Here is a 16,705-nt window from a genome sequence, read left to right as displayed (position 1 = left end):
TTCCTTGCTTTACGCTAATGGCTTCAAATGATGGTGTTTATGTTTTATTCTTTTTAATTTAACATCTGAGACGACAGCTGGAAATTGTCTATTTGTCTACCATGAAAACATTTACAGTTTTAATGGATTACTTGTGAAGATATAATTAAACAATTGGACACACTTTTTCATCACTATAATGCACATGAAGTTTTGTTGTTGGGTTTAAAATAATTTTAGGTGCACTTCAGACTAATTGTTTTAGCCAGTATATTGTTTTATTGACAGTGTTGAAATAAAGCTTTCTTTCCTTTATGTGAGTGATAATGGAGGCCAATCTGTAACTTCAAATTTGAGAGTGTTTTGGCTCCTTTATGATACAGAACTCATGTGCAGCTGATAAAAGGATCTCTCACACTGGCATAACATCAGACAAATTTGAGGTGAGCTACAACCCCAGTAGATTAGCATAAGAAATCCAGGGCCAGCAGGTTCACTGAGCCACTCTCTTCCTTCTCTGGCTCCCCACAACTCTGCTGATCCCTCTGCAATCCTGTGTTAGTCCCAGTTAATCTTACCTCCTCTTGCAGTGGGCTAGAGTGGGCTCCACACTCACCTCTACTGTTTTCATTCTTTATATTCAGACAGATGGGAAAGTCCAGGGGAAGACAGAGATTAAGAAAGCTCTGGCAGGATTTGATTCAGTGCCAGTGGGAGCATATGTGTTTCTAGAGGTGAGGGGAGCTCTATCTGTGACCACCTCATCTATCACACTGTGTGTGAGTACACTGTAGAAACCCCCCCCCCCCACACACACACACACACCAAAGCCAGTTTCCAGGAACCCGTCAGGTATTTCTCATTACCAATTGGCGAGAGAATACCTTTTGTGTACAAATGTCTGTTTTGGCATGTTTGTTAGTTAGTGTGCATACTGATGGATGTGTTTAGTTACATGGCTTATAAGCTGAGATAAATTATGTTGTCATGTTTTTCTGTAAAGTGTCAAGTGTGGTAGAAAATGGTTGCTTTCTCTCTTAAAGACTGCTTAAATAGCCCTGACTGCAGATTTCTGGAATGATGCCGAGAATATGCCCCCCAATATTAATCCAATCGAGACACAAAATAAATCGAGTTCTTACAAAGAAAAACCCCTTTGTGATATTATTAAACACGACAGCAGTACCTCAGACATGAGCAGGTCTTGTTTTACTCACTTACTAACATTTTCAGTTCATACTGCCATAAAATCTTTTGTGGTAAACTTCATTATCAGTGGCACATGCAAACACGGTGTTATGATCTCAGTCTGCAGCGGAACAATATAACCTCTCAAAACAAGGACTAGTAAGTCAGTATCAAGGCTTCGTTCCCCCCCCCCCCACATAAAAGGCCATTTTCAGTTTGCATTCACAATGATTATTGCTGGTTTGTTAAATAATGCATAAGACCTGTTGCCTTATCGTCTTGTTTTTAGTCAAACTTAATAAGAAAGCAGAGATTTTTTGGCTTATTAAAATCATCAAAGATCATGTGACATGTTTTGAATGTGATGAAAAACAGAAACTGCACTAAGAACCTAAAGTCAAATGAGCAAGTGACATTTTCAGCAGGTTATTTCTCCCCAACAAAAAGACCTGGCCTGATATGAGTAAATATGTGTGCAAAAGTGATAAGAATGCCTTTCTGGAATATATCATTTTGTATTTTAATTAATTACTCGGTTCATGAATTTCCACGATAAATTCATGCAGAAAAGGTACAAACTGGTGCCTAAACATTTACCATGACTCAGCAAATTCAATATCAGGAATCCCCAAATAAAACCTCTCCCCATACAATTAGATGAAAGAGAACATCTTTCTTTTATCACCAGCTACACAGCTGAAATTTGAACACAGTTAGGTGTTCCAACGGGATATACATATACAAACCTGGTTTTAATGGGTAATAGAAGCTAATATTACATTTCTTGAATGACCTTGCCAAAACCCCTACCTCAACCCTACTGAAAAGTGTGTGGACTATGCTTAAAGGTTGGATCCATACTATGAACCCAGGCAGTTTAAATGAACTCTTGCAATTCTGCCAAGAAGAGTGGTAAAATATTCAGCTAGAATTTTATATCAGAATCTTGTTGATGGCTACCAAAAGTGTCCCGCTGAGGTGCAACTCGTTGAGGGAAATTTCAGGAGGTATTTGCTTTAACCCTATGTGTGCCTTGTGTTTATTTCTCTAACACTTGTACTAATTGTACTTCTACTAGTCTTCTCTTGGTTGTTTTTACTAATTACTGTACAAGATACATTTTAAATAGCGACATGTATTCATGTCCATGAAGCCTGACCAGTGTTGGAAATGTGTTTTCTCCACTAGAATAGGCCTAAATAAAAAGTTATTCAAGTCAACTGATTCAATTTCACGTGAAGTGAAATGTCAATGCAATTATTCAAGTTGATAAATTAAACATTCGATATAAATGATTCAAACGCTCCATCTAGTAATTCATTTTCAGTGTCCGGAGGCATGCATTTTTTTTGCCCATCTATTTGCCCTTTACAGTTACATGACTAAATAAATAAATAAGAAGCAGAAAAACAAGATAATCAATCTCCCAAACATTTAAACGTTGCACTAAATGTTTCTCTTTCTGTCTAAAATATGCTTTCAGCATACACTGCGTTTGACTTCACTTTTTTTTAAGCTCTGAATAGATTTAGATCGATTTAACTTGTAGCTATATGCCACAATCAAGCGCTGTGTAGAGTTAATTTTACCCCATTTGTTACTCTGGCTGATAAACCTGTTCTTTCATTGACTGATGGAAGAAAAGGATCAGGATAATGTCTGACACTTGCCTGCGTCTCCCTCCATCTATCATGTTAAATGTCAGATGCCATGGTCTTCTGGGGGAATGAATGGAGGTTTGATTGGCATCGACCTTGTTTCTCTTGAATAATTATGAATGATTTAGGTATTATTGGCTCCTTTCAGCATAAATAATTCAGAACTGAGTTCAACCCCCCTCCCGCCGTATGTTGCTCCGGTGCTCAGTTTGTTCGCCTGGTTCAAGTTTTTTTTTTTAAATGTATAATAAGATGGCACTAATCACAAACACCAAATGAAGATTTTCCAAGCACATTTTAATTTTGGTTTAAGCGCTTCCTGAGGTCCTGAGACCGTTGAGTGTTTTACTTTGAAAGGCACAGCCGGATGTGGTGTACTTGATGAATCGGGCTGACTTGATGCAGTGGTAGGCAGGGCATCGCACCATGTTGCGGCGCTGCGTGGCACTGGGCACTGACTGTCTCACTGCTCCACACGCACACATACACGCAGATACGCATGACTTTAGTTGTGAATGGCCCAGACGCTTGACACGCTGGGTGGGCGAGAAGCAGCCGTGAGTCCGGCTCTGCTACCTGCTGCAGACCGAGCTTTCGCCGGGAGCACCCCGGGGTGTCGCTACTGTGACTGCACCCTGCGTTTGGACTGAATGTGGCCGCTTTGATCGGTGCAGTTATTTTCGGAGTCACTCTCTGTAAGCTATTTCGGAGCGACTGGAAACGCGCAGACTGGTAATTTGGAGTGAGGAGCCGCACGGAGCGCTGCAGCAGCAGCATCAGCAAGCAGACAGGGAACCGGAGCAACAGCAGCAGCAGAGAAGAAACGACTGTGATGCCAAAGCTGGTCAGAAAAACAAAGGTTCAAGTCTAGAAAAGGTAACCCATCCCTTTCAGAGCTGCACCTATTGCCATTTTAAAGTTTTATTATGTCTTGAATGGAAATGTCTTAGAAGTGTCATGCTCCTGCAGCAGCCGATCTATAACCTGTAATGCCAATACCTCTCAGCCGCTTACAGTGGAAGCCAAGCCATTCAAGTAAGCCAATAAAAACCCAGCGTAGTGTTTAATGAGATAGAGTTAGCTGTTCCTTTGTACTCACTAACAAGCAGCCCCCTACCCCGCAGCATATGTGATTCATTTACTTTAATATCAGAACTTTGAAGCACATTGTTGTGTTTTCCTCTAACATGAAATGATTTATTGCTTTAATATATTGATAGGCTTATCAGTTAAAGACCAGGGATAGGCACCACAGACCTTGCTCTCACTCTCTTTAACAGGGTGTATTGATTTTAAAAGTTAGGCCTATTATCTACTCAATTACACAAATATATTTATCTTGTATGGAGAGTAGATTACACACATGGCATCTTCTAACAGTCTCAAGGTATAAGGCGGTCGCCCACCCAGCCAGCAGGCTGTCCATAAAGCAAAGAGATATATATGGAAGAAGCTGTTCTTACTTGCTCTATGGCTCCAGGCCAACACCTACTTCACAGCACAGCCTATTATCTGACATCTGGTCCTTCTCTACAGGAACTTATGTGGTAATAGTATGTTTCAGCAAAGGCAGCTAATCTGTGTAATGTCTGTTGTTTGGAAGGGGAAAACATTTATTTCCCTATGATCACCATTCAGCACCTTATGTGGAAGAAAGTAAGTCTGTTTTCGGTCGTGAAAACTTCAGATTTGTTGTTTCACAGTTTTACGGCTCTGATTTTAACATGGTGAAGATCTGTAAAGCGACAAAAAGCCTTCACGGAGGAAAATGTCATTTTTAGGCCATATAGTTTACACACAGTTTTACAATTGCAAGGCGTCGCTTTTATAGCGGCAGAGAAGTGCTGTGATAAAGCATTTATCAGAAAAATAGACTGCAGAGTAGTAAGATTTGGTTCCAGCACTCATGGTTTTTGTATGAGGCTGCAGATGACTGCTGTCTCGCTGTGCTCTGCTATTCAAGTTCTTGGTTGTCAGCTCGACTCACCATAGATAAAAGACAGTCATCCTCAAAGCGTTCTCTCATCACATCAGCGACATGCGCTAGTTTTGCTTCTCTCCTGCTACCCCGCTTCTCACTCACATATGTGAGTTCACACACAGTGTGGCGGTTTTCCATTATGAGATCATGATGTTTTTTTTCTTTTTTTAGCCCACCAGCCCTAAACTTTTTTGTCTTTCCGTGCTTATCTCTCCCTGCTTGAAGGGGGGACTGTGGCAAAGCCTTGTTTTCCACAGTCCGAGCCAACACAGTCCCTCCGTTCTTCCTCACCGACCGGCCAAAGGTCAAAACAAAAAGGCTCTGCTGTAGCAAAACGATTTCTCTGCACCTTAAGTTGACACAAAACAGCCCTCAAGTCCTTCACTGAACTCAAGAATCATAAATAAAACCTGTGCTATGTCGTTTAATCAAACCTAACCCAAAGAGGCTCCCCTCTAAAACACTGTTAGCACAGTGAAAGTAATTTATTGTAAAGAGTTAATAATTTTCACATTTAGTGTATCATTAATCAATCGGCCATGCTAGAAATTGAATTTACACGGAAGATAAAATCCCAGTTTGCCTCTTATTTGCATCTTAGTGAATAATTCTTAATAGAAATGTGCTCACGAAAACACTAAACACATTAACGTGCGGATAGAGATGTTTACCTTCTTCCACTGCGCATCTGTCGGGTAAATGGCTTACATCCTGGTATTTATAAAGCGCTAACTATCCATAGAGGCTAAAACAAAAGGGTGGATTGTCAAAACATGTGATTTCATTGTATGTAAAACATGAATGGTAGTTTTTTTGGCTTGCATTGAGCGCTTTATATCTACATATGGTGAGTTTCCTCTTCCACAAAACCTGCCATACTGCACTGCTGTTTCTGTATAGTGTCCATATGTTCGACACACTTGAGGAGTGAGGGGTGACAAAGTGTTTTCAGTATGTGGATGAAATCCTCCACACTGGTTCATTTAATCTGAGAGATGTGTTTATACTGAATGTCCTACCACAACATGGATTCATTAACATTAACCTGTTAAATATCCAGAATTTGTGGAGTTTATGCATTTTGGACTCCGCCATTGCCGGTTCCAAACCCGGATGAAAAAGGAGAAGGGTTGGGCATGGGGTAGCAACCACATCCCGGGTGATGGGCAGTAGCAATATGCATTTTGGACCAATTTTAATGCAATTTCGTGACTTTAATCAATTAAAGAATGCTAACTTTAGCAGCCATCTTGACATTCATGCATGTGGCTGTTTTGAAGCCCTTTTCTAAATGAATCTCAATAATCTCAGGCACATAAAATGCATGTATGGTATTGCTTGTCAAACACAATAAAAACTGCCTCAGAAGACTTTGCCCTAAGATGATGTTTATATGGTTTCAGTTTTCCTGCAGTTATTGCTTTTACTACACATGTGCACAGCTTTACAAGCTGCGTTGATTGCTCAGTCCATTAGTACAACAAGAGTAGTATCTGCCAAGAACTCCACCCTCTTATCCAAATATGGTCACTTGAGGCTCTAAAACAGTAGTGCACAAAGGTTATGTTACCTTGGTTGCTGCCATCTTTTGTATACAGACTTTGGCTACATATGACTAACTCGGGTTTTTACTTTACTTTGCATATATAATAAGTCAGGCTCATATAACAAGTCCTTTTTTAAGGATCTTGTCCTTGTCATTGGGGTTTCATATCAGACTGTTGTAGGCTTGGACAAATAATACATTATTTTTGTTTAATTTGATGGACAGCTCAGTCATACAAATTCCTTTCCCCCCCATATTGACTCTAGTCTCAATGCATTTTAATGTAATTCAGCTGTGGGACATTTTTACAGAGGAGGTGAAATTGACTTCTTCATAACCAGAAAGCCTCTTTCTAGTAGAAGTGCGATTATCGATCTTTCCGCCTAATCCCTCGGCTGAAATGCTTGAGCACATTCGTATTCTGTGGGTCAGTGAAAGTCAGTCTTGGAAATGTAGAAAATCACTGTTTAAATCAGGAGAAGAGGCTAAGCGTGTACAAGGCCAAGCAGTGCTTCTTCATGAAATATTACACTGAATGTAGAAAACATTAGTGCAGAGCACCCCCTCCACAAGTACAGCTTTTCTTTATTTTACGATTTAGTAATGTATAGACATCTGACTAACTCCTGACTTTAAAAGAAGCTGGAGTTAATTAAGAGGCTTCTAACCGCCTGAGAAAGAATCGACTGTTCGACTGTGCTTTCAGATATGAAAAGGTCTGTTGTTTAATGAGGTAAAACGGCTCTTTTGATGTGCATCCACGAGCAAGCCAGACACTACTGGGTGTTGCTCTCTGAGTCTTATCAGCCCTGAAAATGTGAGATTGTTTCCTGTATGGGGAGTAAAGGTATCGTTCTCCGGGATGTTTTGATTCATTTCCCTGAGCTGTGAGGAAAAACGGCACTCTTTATGCTGCTGTAATCAGGAAAAGCAGTCAAGGAAACCGGGAAAGCCTTTTGGGAAAAAAATGCTTGGCTTTTTAGTTTTGGGTACACTGCCATTTATTTGTGTACTGTAGGATAAATGGCAGTGATCATCAGTTTGGGGAAAATGTAGTGTGAAGAGAATTAAAATTGATATTTTGGCTATAATTTATTTCCTTCTTAGCCAGTAACTCAGTTTATGCCCCAAGAGTGGACAAGAAAATCATATTAGAAATGCAAGGCAAAGCAAACCACAGTGAGAGCATTATACACATTACTTTCCATAATGTGTATTCTTTGGGCTAATCTGTAACCGTCTGTTCAGTCTTCTTCTTTTCCCCTCTAACAAGGTTTCTTCTTTATTCAAATTCAGGGTGTTGCATTGCATTTGGGCCCCTCAAGGGTAATTTGCAACTATGAGTAATGTAAGTAAAACTGACTTGACTTTATACCTGCAAAAAACAGCCTTGGTGTCTCTGTGGATAAAGATATTCCAGATAGTTAGTAAAACACTCTGAAATTGGCTCATTTGGAAGAAACGACGGTGCACTGAACAAGGGACGGAGTCTGCTCGGGCATGTCCCTCATTTCAGTGTGGCCCTTTGATTATGTAATAATGATGCAGAAAAGGCGTCTCCTTAGCACTTTGTTCTTCCTTGTTAGTGACCAGTCTGTGAGGTAAGCCAGGCTGTTTCATCTTGGGCTTTCTGCTTTCCTGTCAGGAAAAACAGTGCTGCGCCTAGCTGTTGGAATCCTTTTGTCTGTACTTTTACTGGGAGTCAGTGACATTAATTGAGTTCCAATGAGGATAATTTGACTCTTTCTCACGTTCACTGTAACAATTCGCTCTAAACAATGCAGGAAATTGTATAATATACTGTTGAATACGGTAAATACAGACACCTGGATGAAATGTAATGACTTAAAATAGTTGCATACTATGGCATCAGGAGTGAAAAGTGCTCAGCCTGACTCTAACCACATCAGAAGGGAGCCAAGGGATGGTGCTAACTTCTCTTTCAACACAAAGTGTCTGTGGTCCTAAAGCAAAACAAGTACTGTTACATTCAGAATTTTCTGAAAGTGCTCTGGTGACATCCCCATTTTCCTGAATCCAAACTGGGAGCTGTTTCCACAGAAGCTGAAGGCTATATTTGGACACTCTAGGAACCTTAAGTAAGCCCCGTAGTCTGAGAGTGAAGTGCTTCGTTGGGATAATATGATACTATAATGGCTTGTCTTTGAGGACTTTATACAAGAAGAGAAGAACAGCAGAAATGTTGTGACAGGTATTTCAGTTATTTACAATCTGGACCGGTTGGATATGTAATGTTTTCTGTGTTCTTGTGTCTGTGAACAGTGTGAAGATTTAGCACAGCAGCGATTAAACAGCTTTGTGTTCATCGTCAGTGTCGTTGTTAAAACATTGATCACAACAGCGTTCCCATAAACACGCGGCGCAAAGAGAAGGGGGCTTCTGACAGATTTGATAACGTGTAAAGAAAGAAAAGAAACAGACTCCAAAGTACATACACAAAGACACGCAGTTATATTTTACAACACAAAAATAAAAGTACAGTGGCAACAAAGCACATTTAAGAACAATAAAAGTAAATTATTATATACAGCAGTAAGATGTTGTTGTTGTACATAGGGGTTGAATGCTGCTACTTTATTGTAATTTAACAGTGAAAAGTACAAGTGTACTCACACTCTGGCTTTGAATAGAAAATTCCTAAATTTTGTCTTAGGAGTCGACTCTGTTGCTGCAGTCGAAGATCAAGCACTTCTGCGCTCTTATTTGTCACAAACAGCCGCAAACGGCATACAGTCGATTTCTGTGGCTTTGTTACTGCAGAAGAAACCACAATGGCAGCGTGGTAGTATTTTGGGAAATGTATTTTGTATTAAAACAGGTCTACAGTTTCATAACAGTCAAAACAGAATAGATTCAAAGAACGGTGCTTGTAAGACTGTCTGTATTTCTCAAACATGTTTTTCGCTCATTGCTCTTTCAGCCCGTCGAAACCAAAAATACAGCTGGATCGAAAGTGCTTTTTTTCTGCAGTGGATGCAATCGGTTATGGTTTTGTAACATTAAATCAATAAATATTGATGCAATGCATTTTCAGCTTTCAACGTTGTATTTTGTGCATCTAAAAGAAGAATTTGCTTATTTGCACTAGTTGATTTTTACCATACACTTACAGCACTGTGGTAACTATGCACGTCTCAGAAGAGAAGGTGTATGACAACATTTGCTGTTTCAAATAAGTACAGATAATGGGGATAAATGGCTGCTTGTGGAGTCAGATATTCATACCCTCTTCTACAGTTTTCTTTGTTTCCCCACCAAAGCCTACATCCTTTTTCGTTGTTGACTTACTTTAAAAAATATAGTAAATAATAAATGCACAAATAATCCTATGTCGAGGTCACAGTCTGTGTGGGCAAAGCATCTACCGATGGGAGCCAAACATCAGAGCTAGCTACTTCTAATAATCACAGTCATCATCATAATGAGAATTGGCTTGTTGGCACACTGTGTTTGCAGCGTAAACAGTAAATTAAAACAATTTGGACGTAGTGGAAAGCCTCACGGGTGCCAGTAAATTTCCTGCAGAAGAATTTCAGTGTTGTTCTGGTGTTTTGGCGGCTCAGTGTGAATGTAGAGAAGTGTCTGTAAATGGCCTTTAAAGTCTGAAAGATGCTGACCTGTTCAGAGTGATGTATTAGAATGAATACCAGAAGCCTGTGCTGGGATGTGTGGGAAGTCATTTCTGCTGCTCTCCCTGTAGTTTGCACAGATATATATCATACTGGCAGTTGCTGCTGTCACTGGAGTCTTTGAGCTTATTTCTGCATTGCAACCTTAATGAAATCAAGTTAATCATTTCTTACTGGTCAAGCTTAAGAAGCACATGCATTCTTTTATGTCTGCTACCTCTTAGATTACGTTACATTACCTGGTTCTGCCATGATGGTCAGGCTTCTAGATAACAAAGATTGGATGTGTGGCTGTATCCAATCAGTCTGCCACTCAAACTTCCACCTGGGAACCAAAGATCCCTGTTAGCCTATTAAGCAGCTGCTTGAGTCAGCCCCAGCTGCTGATGGCAGATGAATGACAGAGTATTTATCAGGCTTGAAAGCCTTGTCTCATAGCTGGAACAACAGCTACAGCATAATGCCAGCAGCTTCGACTTTTAAATGTTGTCAGGAGCAACCCGTGACCTCTAGCCCCTCACTCCAAAGATGTTTAGTTTTAGCGTCTTCACTCTGTCACCTTCTGTGCACACACGGCAAACACATCATCATCCAGGCGTTGTAACTCCTCTACCTTGAGTTCGTCGCTGACAGCAGCTTGCGTAACTGTTAGACGATCACGGGGGTCTTTGCCATCCATCGCGGGGTTCAAAACAAGACAAATAGGGGTGAGCGCCATGTCACCTACTTAATGTTTGTACATTGACAATGTGGCTGCCAAGGCTTTGTGTTGTGATATGTGGGCTGGTGTGAGGTTGTCAAAGAAACACTAGTGCTCTGTTGAATCTAAATAGCTCCAGTATTGTTCTGTGTGGGGAGATGTGCCTCAGCTTTGTGATGAGAAGAGCCATTAATGGGTTAAGTTCATTATAATTTTACAGGCATTTTTGTGTCTGTGGAATATAGTGGGCTCCTTGTTGTTAATACAGCTGCCTTCACTTGCTTTGTGTGCTAAAGCAGGGTGTGACGATAAGAGTAGGAGTGTAGAGAATAGGAGTTTTATGAAAAGTAGCATTGTTGAGAGTCCAGAGACAGAATTGTTGTCAATGATACCCTTTGTATTTAGGAACTACAATGAATAAAATACAGTAAGAAAAAGAATTCCAGTGGCTGGAGAAAATACAGACCAACCAGAACCCTGCTATTAGGGTGCAGACCCATCTCAATCTTGATACAGATACTAATTCTCTAATTGTTATACATGTTGTATAAATACATATGTACAGGTGGTTAAGGTTGTAGAGAAAGTGAAAATGCCTTTGTTTTTTTTGCCATGGTGACGCTGCACCACTGTCTGCTCAGCTGTGTTCATACTCTGCTACGTGTGACGAGTGTTTAACATGGTGGAACCGCTGTGCTTGACAACTACAGAAGCATCTTTTTTTTTATGCTCTGATAAAGATCTTTCATGTCAGTGCTTATCATACATCCGAAAGCACGACAAATAAGGAAAGCATTCTTATTTAAATGCAGTTGGTCTCCACTTAAAGATCAACTTCCTGTGCACCTCTGCATGTCTTCCATCGTTACTTTTGCATGTCCTGTTCCTGTCCATGGAAGTCTCTTTCTTACCACATGTACATCTGCACAGCGTGGACCTCAAACTTGTCCAGAAAGTAAATATCAACATCTGTGGTAAACATCAAAGTTTAATATTGAAGATTATCTTAGCAGATCAGAACATGGACCCAAGAGTCATTGGTAGGCCTTGTTGGGGGATGAATAGAAGCACTAGAGGTGCTTCAGAAGGCACAAAATAACCTTAAAGGGGTGCTCTCAGACACATTTTTATGGGTTGAGTCCCAGAACGTTTTGGACTTTGATTTGGCTTCTGACCACATTCTACTGCACTTTAGCCCTAGCCTGTACTGCTCTAACTTTAGTAGTATTTAAACGATTTTGTCAACCCCTGTTTAAAGGACAATAGTGGACGTTTATTCTCAAAGCATTTCATGTGACCTTAAATCTCTCAAGAATGAGCTTAAGTTGCTGAACCCTGACCTCTGGCGTGCTAAATCAGTTGGTGTACCATGGATATTTTGAGTATTTACACATTCCTGTGAGTTGATGACATTAGTTTCTTATCAGCAGTAAGCAGGCTATTCTATTGTATTTTCTGGTTTGCCCAGTTTGTGTCACCAAATCCCTATAATTTCTTTCCAGTAAACAAGTCTTCAGGTTTCCAGTACAGCTTCTGGGTTTCTCTCACTGTCCTACAGTCTGATTCAATATAAAATTGAATGACACAAGGTGTACATTCAGTGGGATTCGTCTATTTTTACTGTCAGATTAAGCAAAAATTGCCTCGACAATTTTTATGAAACCCAGTAGAGCGATGGAGCCTGGGGGGAAAAAGATACTTATGAATTTCTTTACACATTGGTCTCTGTGGAGGACTGTGTACCTTTCATTTCCCCCCCCTTTTTTTCCAGTTATAAATATTGAATATATTTTCGACCAATATATAATCAACAGTGATTAGAACAATTGCAGAATGAGAGATCAAAACAAATCCCTAATGATTTTTTTTCTGTATGCAGCACCAAAGAGTGCCAAAAAAAGAAAATATATTTTTGCTAGTGTATCACAAACCCAGAGGCTTGCCTGGCTTAAGTTGATTAAAAATAGATTACATGCAGCTTGAAAAAAATGTACATAACTTTTAAAAAGAAAAAAGAACAAGGCAGTTCTACCTGCTCAACTGAGATCCATCAACTTGTGTGCAGTAATTGTGGTTTCAATGATACTTGAATGTCAAACTTGTTACTGATACCCAGGAAAATACTTCATACCATTTTCAGTATTACAGGGAAGAAGAGAAAATTAAAGTCAAGTACATACTGTAAATGTTTCGCAGCAATGTGGCAATCAGAAAGCATATAAGTAAATGACATTCTGTGACTACAAGCAAAGTAACTGTTGCGGTGAGATTGATAAATATCCTGGAAGCAAATACATTAGAGGATTACCCGGCAACCGGAGCCTGGAATGTCCACGAGTGACCAGCCTTGAGCTTCAGAGTGATGTGCAACTATCAAATTGCTTCCAGTGTGTTCCCAGCTTAACTGCTGATCGCTTGCAGACATTCCAGGCTCCCGCTGCCTACGATGGGACATCATGATATTGATGCTGTTCCAGTAATCCAATGGTAATTTTTTGTATCTTTATCGATCTACAGGTTATAGTGGGATAAATCATTGTGATCATCGTCGTCACTTGAACTAGGGGGCACTTGATGGTAAAAAAGGTGAATTGTGCAAGAAAGTTTAAATTCCAGTAAATAAAGTAGGCTAAACTAAACATTGTTGAACTTGTGGTCACGGTATGTTACTAAGTACAAGTAGAATAAAAATGTATCTGTTTGAGCTCTAATTGAGTACACAGGAAGGCTGGCGCTGGAAACTATTACCCCACAAAAGCATTTCAAGGTAGTAGTTTGAACTTGTACAGATTTCTGTTGCAATAACTGCATAAAAAATGTTAACGTACAGTATAAGTTTTCAAAAGAAGCAATTTTGTAGACATAATGCTTGACTGAGTATGTTGAATGCACTGCCTTCAAGCAGCAACTGTTGATTGAAGGACTCGTAGCTAAGTGAAGTGGCCCTTTCTCTGCTTACTGTCAGTGTGGAGCCCTGTAATGCTACGTGGCACAGCGTGCAGGCTATTTTTAAGACTCCTTTAAGCGAAACTATTGTATTTTACTGAGACCAACATGGGTAAGCCACGCACACTTTGTGAACATAAATTTGAGAAAGGAAAGCACCTGCAGATCAAAAAGATTTTTTCTCAGTTCATGCAAATGTTAGTTTACTGACCACAATCCCTGCAGCTGCATGGGTTTGTCCTTTGCAATGAAAAGTCTCAGCTCTGGCTCTACTGGGGCATGCTTCTACCACTCTGTATTCTTTTTAAAACTTAGAGTAATGTAAGTAGAATGCAAGCTAATCTAACTCTGTATTTAAAGAATCTGTGCTTGTGTGATAAAGCGAAATATTGTGAGTTAACCAATAAATGACCTTCTTTACAGAACGCTGGAGCTCATTTTAATAAAAAGTGGCTTGTTTTCAAGGTAGGGGAGTGGTCTACTGCTTTAGCCTCCAGTCTCCAAAATATGTCCTTGTTCAGGCATGAGGGCTCATTGTGTTAGCAGTCAGGACACACAGTCCCCCCTTGAGTGTGTCTAAAAATACTCCACATCACCTCTGCCCCAAACTACACATGGATAAAGAGAAGCTGCATGTGCCTGGATGAGTGAACATGCAAATACACAGCGCGCAGACTGCACTAAATGCATTTCTCTTTGCGTCGAACACTTTACATCGCAACACTCTCAACAATCTGTACATGTAGCACTGCATGCTGACCTCTGGCATCAACAAGGCAGACCCAGAGGTCTGCCACTCACTGGATATTTTCTCTGTTATCCCATCTGGCACTAACTCCACTTTCAAAGTCAGTCAAATTACCTTTCTTCCCCATTCTGATGCTTGGTTTGAACTTCCTTAGATTATCTTGACCATGTCTATTTGCACTGAGTCTGTGTCATGTGATCGACAAGACTATTGCTTTTTCTGTTCCTGAGCAGCCGAAACCGTACTAACAAAGTGGATGAGCAGATATGCTAATTCTGATATCACACCAATATTGGGCACTATGATCAGTTATTAGATGTCTGTAGAATATGCGATAGCCTAACTAGTTGATTCATGTTGTTTGGACAAGCAAAATCGTTGCTTTTCCCATTTACGTCTCACAGGCACATGTTTCTAATTTTAAGCGATGTGATTTCTGATTGGCAAGATTTAAAGGAAGCATGGCTTACGCAGTTCCTTGATGGCTCTTTATCCAGGGCTGAAAGGACACAGGGAACCAGCCTTCCCTCAAGGTTAGGGTCAGCTACTTTCACAGTGGGCGACAGGAAGCCAGAGAGACTGCCGTCTCTAAACGTCTAATGAGCCTCTAATTGATATCCAGCTGAAAACCCCACAGAGTGTTAATGCCAGTTCCAAGGAAACTATATTATGTCTTGTCTTCATTAAGCAAACAAGACACAGAAGGCCTTGAAGCATACATTTTTAACGTGGAGTCACAGAGGTAGTTGGCTAGTGACACGGTCAGTGTTTCCTGTGAGTCACATTATATATACACTGTGCTTTTTCATGTTTATTTTCAGGCTGGAGAGCCATTAAAAGCTGAGAAAATTAGCAGTAACTCTGCTCATTCATGTTCTTGCTTTGGACTGTCAGTCTTTATGCTTCCTCCATGTGTATGTCTGGTGTCTAGATATAAAAAGAGAGGCGGAAACATATTTCACAGGGGGCTCTACTTTAGCTGCAATATTAGCAACTGAGTAATATTTCTTCATCACCCACCCTTTTATGAGATGTAACTGCAGTAATGAGATGAATTCTAAGAAAGGGGCTAATCCTGGGCAATGCTTTAAGCCAGCTGCCTAACCACATCCCATTCGCCATGCTGTGGAGGCTTCAGCTCTTCTGCCAGGACGGCTTACAGACTGTGTTTGCTTAAACGTTTCATTCATCTTGATTAACATCTTGATTATAAGATGAAGCTCAAAATAGCTGTTGCAGACTTTTCAAGCTTTGCTGAGTGTAGACCAGCAGATGGCATGTGTTTGTTTAGGAGGTTCGTAGCATTTTAAACTTGATGTCTCATAATTCAGCGTGATTCGATAAAGGCATGAAACATTGTCATTCGAGCATGTACCTCCAACTCAAAGCGCAGCACACCTGCCGAGCTGCTGTTCAGATGTTCTATTTTTGTTTCCTGTGATAAAACGTTAAGCACATAGGCAGCTGATTTCTTAAGTAGGTGCTGGAGGTGTTTGTGTTGTTTTACAGCTTATACTTGTATATCTAGTTTTGGCTCTTCTGACAAAGCAGTCCAAAACCTTTGTGCTTGGATGGCATAAAGTGCTTTTAAGCCTCTCTCTGATGGCTCCCCACAAGGCAGCATTAGCAACATGTTTTAATGAGCTGAAATCTCGGCACAAGAGGCACCATTTCTCATTTTGGGCCTGGGAATAAAGGTCATCTGTGCTTAAAGGATGCTGAAGAAGGTGAGTGTTGGAAAGAGTGCTGCACCAGATTAGGATTAAAGGCCAGACTGTCACTTTAGAAATTGCATTTTGGTCTTGGAAAAGTAATGGGGGGGAAAAAGCAACTGTGCAGCACTTACACATCCATTTCTGGGGAAATGCCTTGTTGTCTTCTGATGAGAGTAGATTTATGTTAGAAGTTGTAGATAAAAGACTAATGGGCCTGACTTGCAGTAGGCAGCAGCATTGTCTCTGATGCTTTTTATTTTTGCAGTATGGTGGGTGAGAGCAGGTGATGAAGTACTTTTGGATACAAAGCCTATGTGGTCATGTTGGATTTTTGTACCTATAAATCACCTGCACGTTGCACCTACAAGAGCTCTTTGGCAACACCGAGAGCTGGTTTGGAACTCTGCACTAATTGAGTCAACAGCGTTGCCGACTTTTATGCACCTCAGTGGCTTTATGTGGCTGAATCAGTGGTTCCTAAATGTTTCCACTGTGCGCTTGCACCTGATCGTGAAATATCTAGGAGGGAAGAAATTTCACAGACCGATTTGTTACAACTGTACCACATTAGAATTCACCAACGTCTTTTAAACA

The 16,705-nt window shown here is 40.4% G+C and overlaps 1 protein-coding gene across 5 annotated transcripts in view; it reads left to right on the top strand.

Moving 5' to 3' along the window:
* The first annotated feature begins 3,240 nt into the window (after positions 1-3,240).
* Positions 3,241-16,705, top strand: part of tanc2b (tetratricopeptide repeat, ankyrin repeat and coiled-coil containing 2b) — a 174,122-nt gene continuing 160,657 nt past the window's right edge. For all 5 annotated transcript variants that reach the window (XM_085466765.1, XM_085466764.1, XM_085466763.1 and 2 more), the window contains exon 1: positions 3,241-3,701. The gene's annotated coding sequence lies outside the window, so the exon portion shown is untranslated. The remainder of the gene's footprint in view (positions 3,702-16,705) is intronic.

Source organism: Copadichromis virginalis, linkage group LG8 (assembly GCF_057382275.1).
Source record: "Copadichromis virginalis isolate Kocher_CV1m ecotype Utaka linkage group LG8, C_Virginalis_male_GT1.1, whole genome shotgun sequence".
NCBI lineage: Eukaryota > Metazoa > Chordata > Actinopteri > Cichliformes > Cichlidae > Copadichromis > Copadichromis virginalis.
The sequence above is the reverse complement of the archived record's forward strand: the minus strand, read 5'-3'. Positions and strand labels throughout refer to the sequence as shown.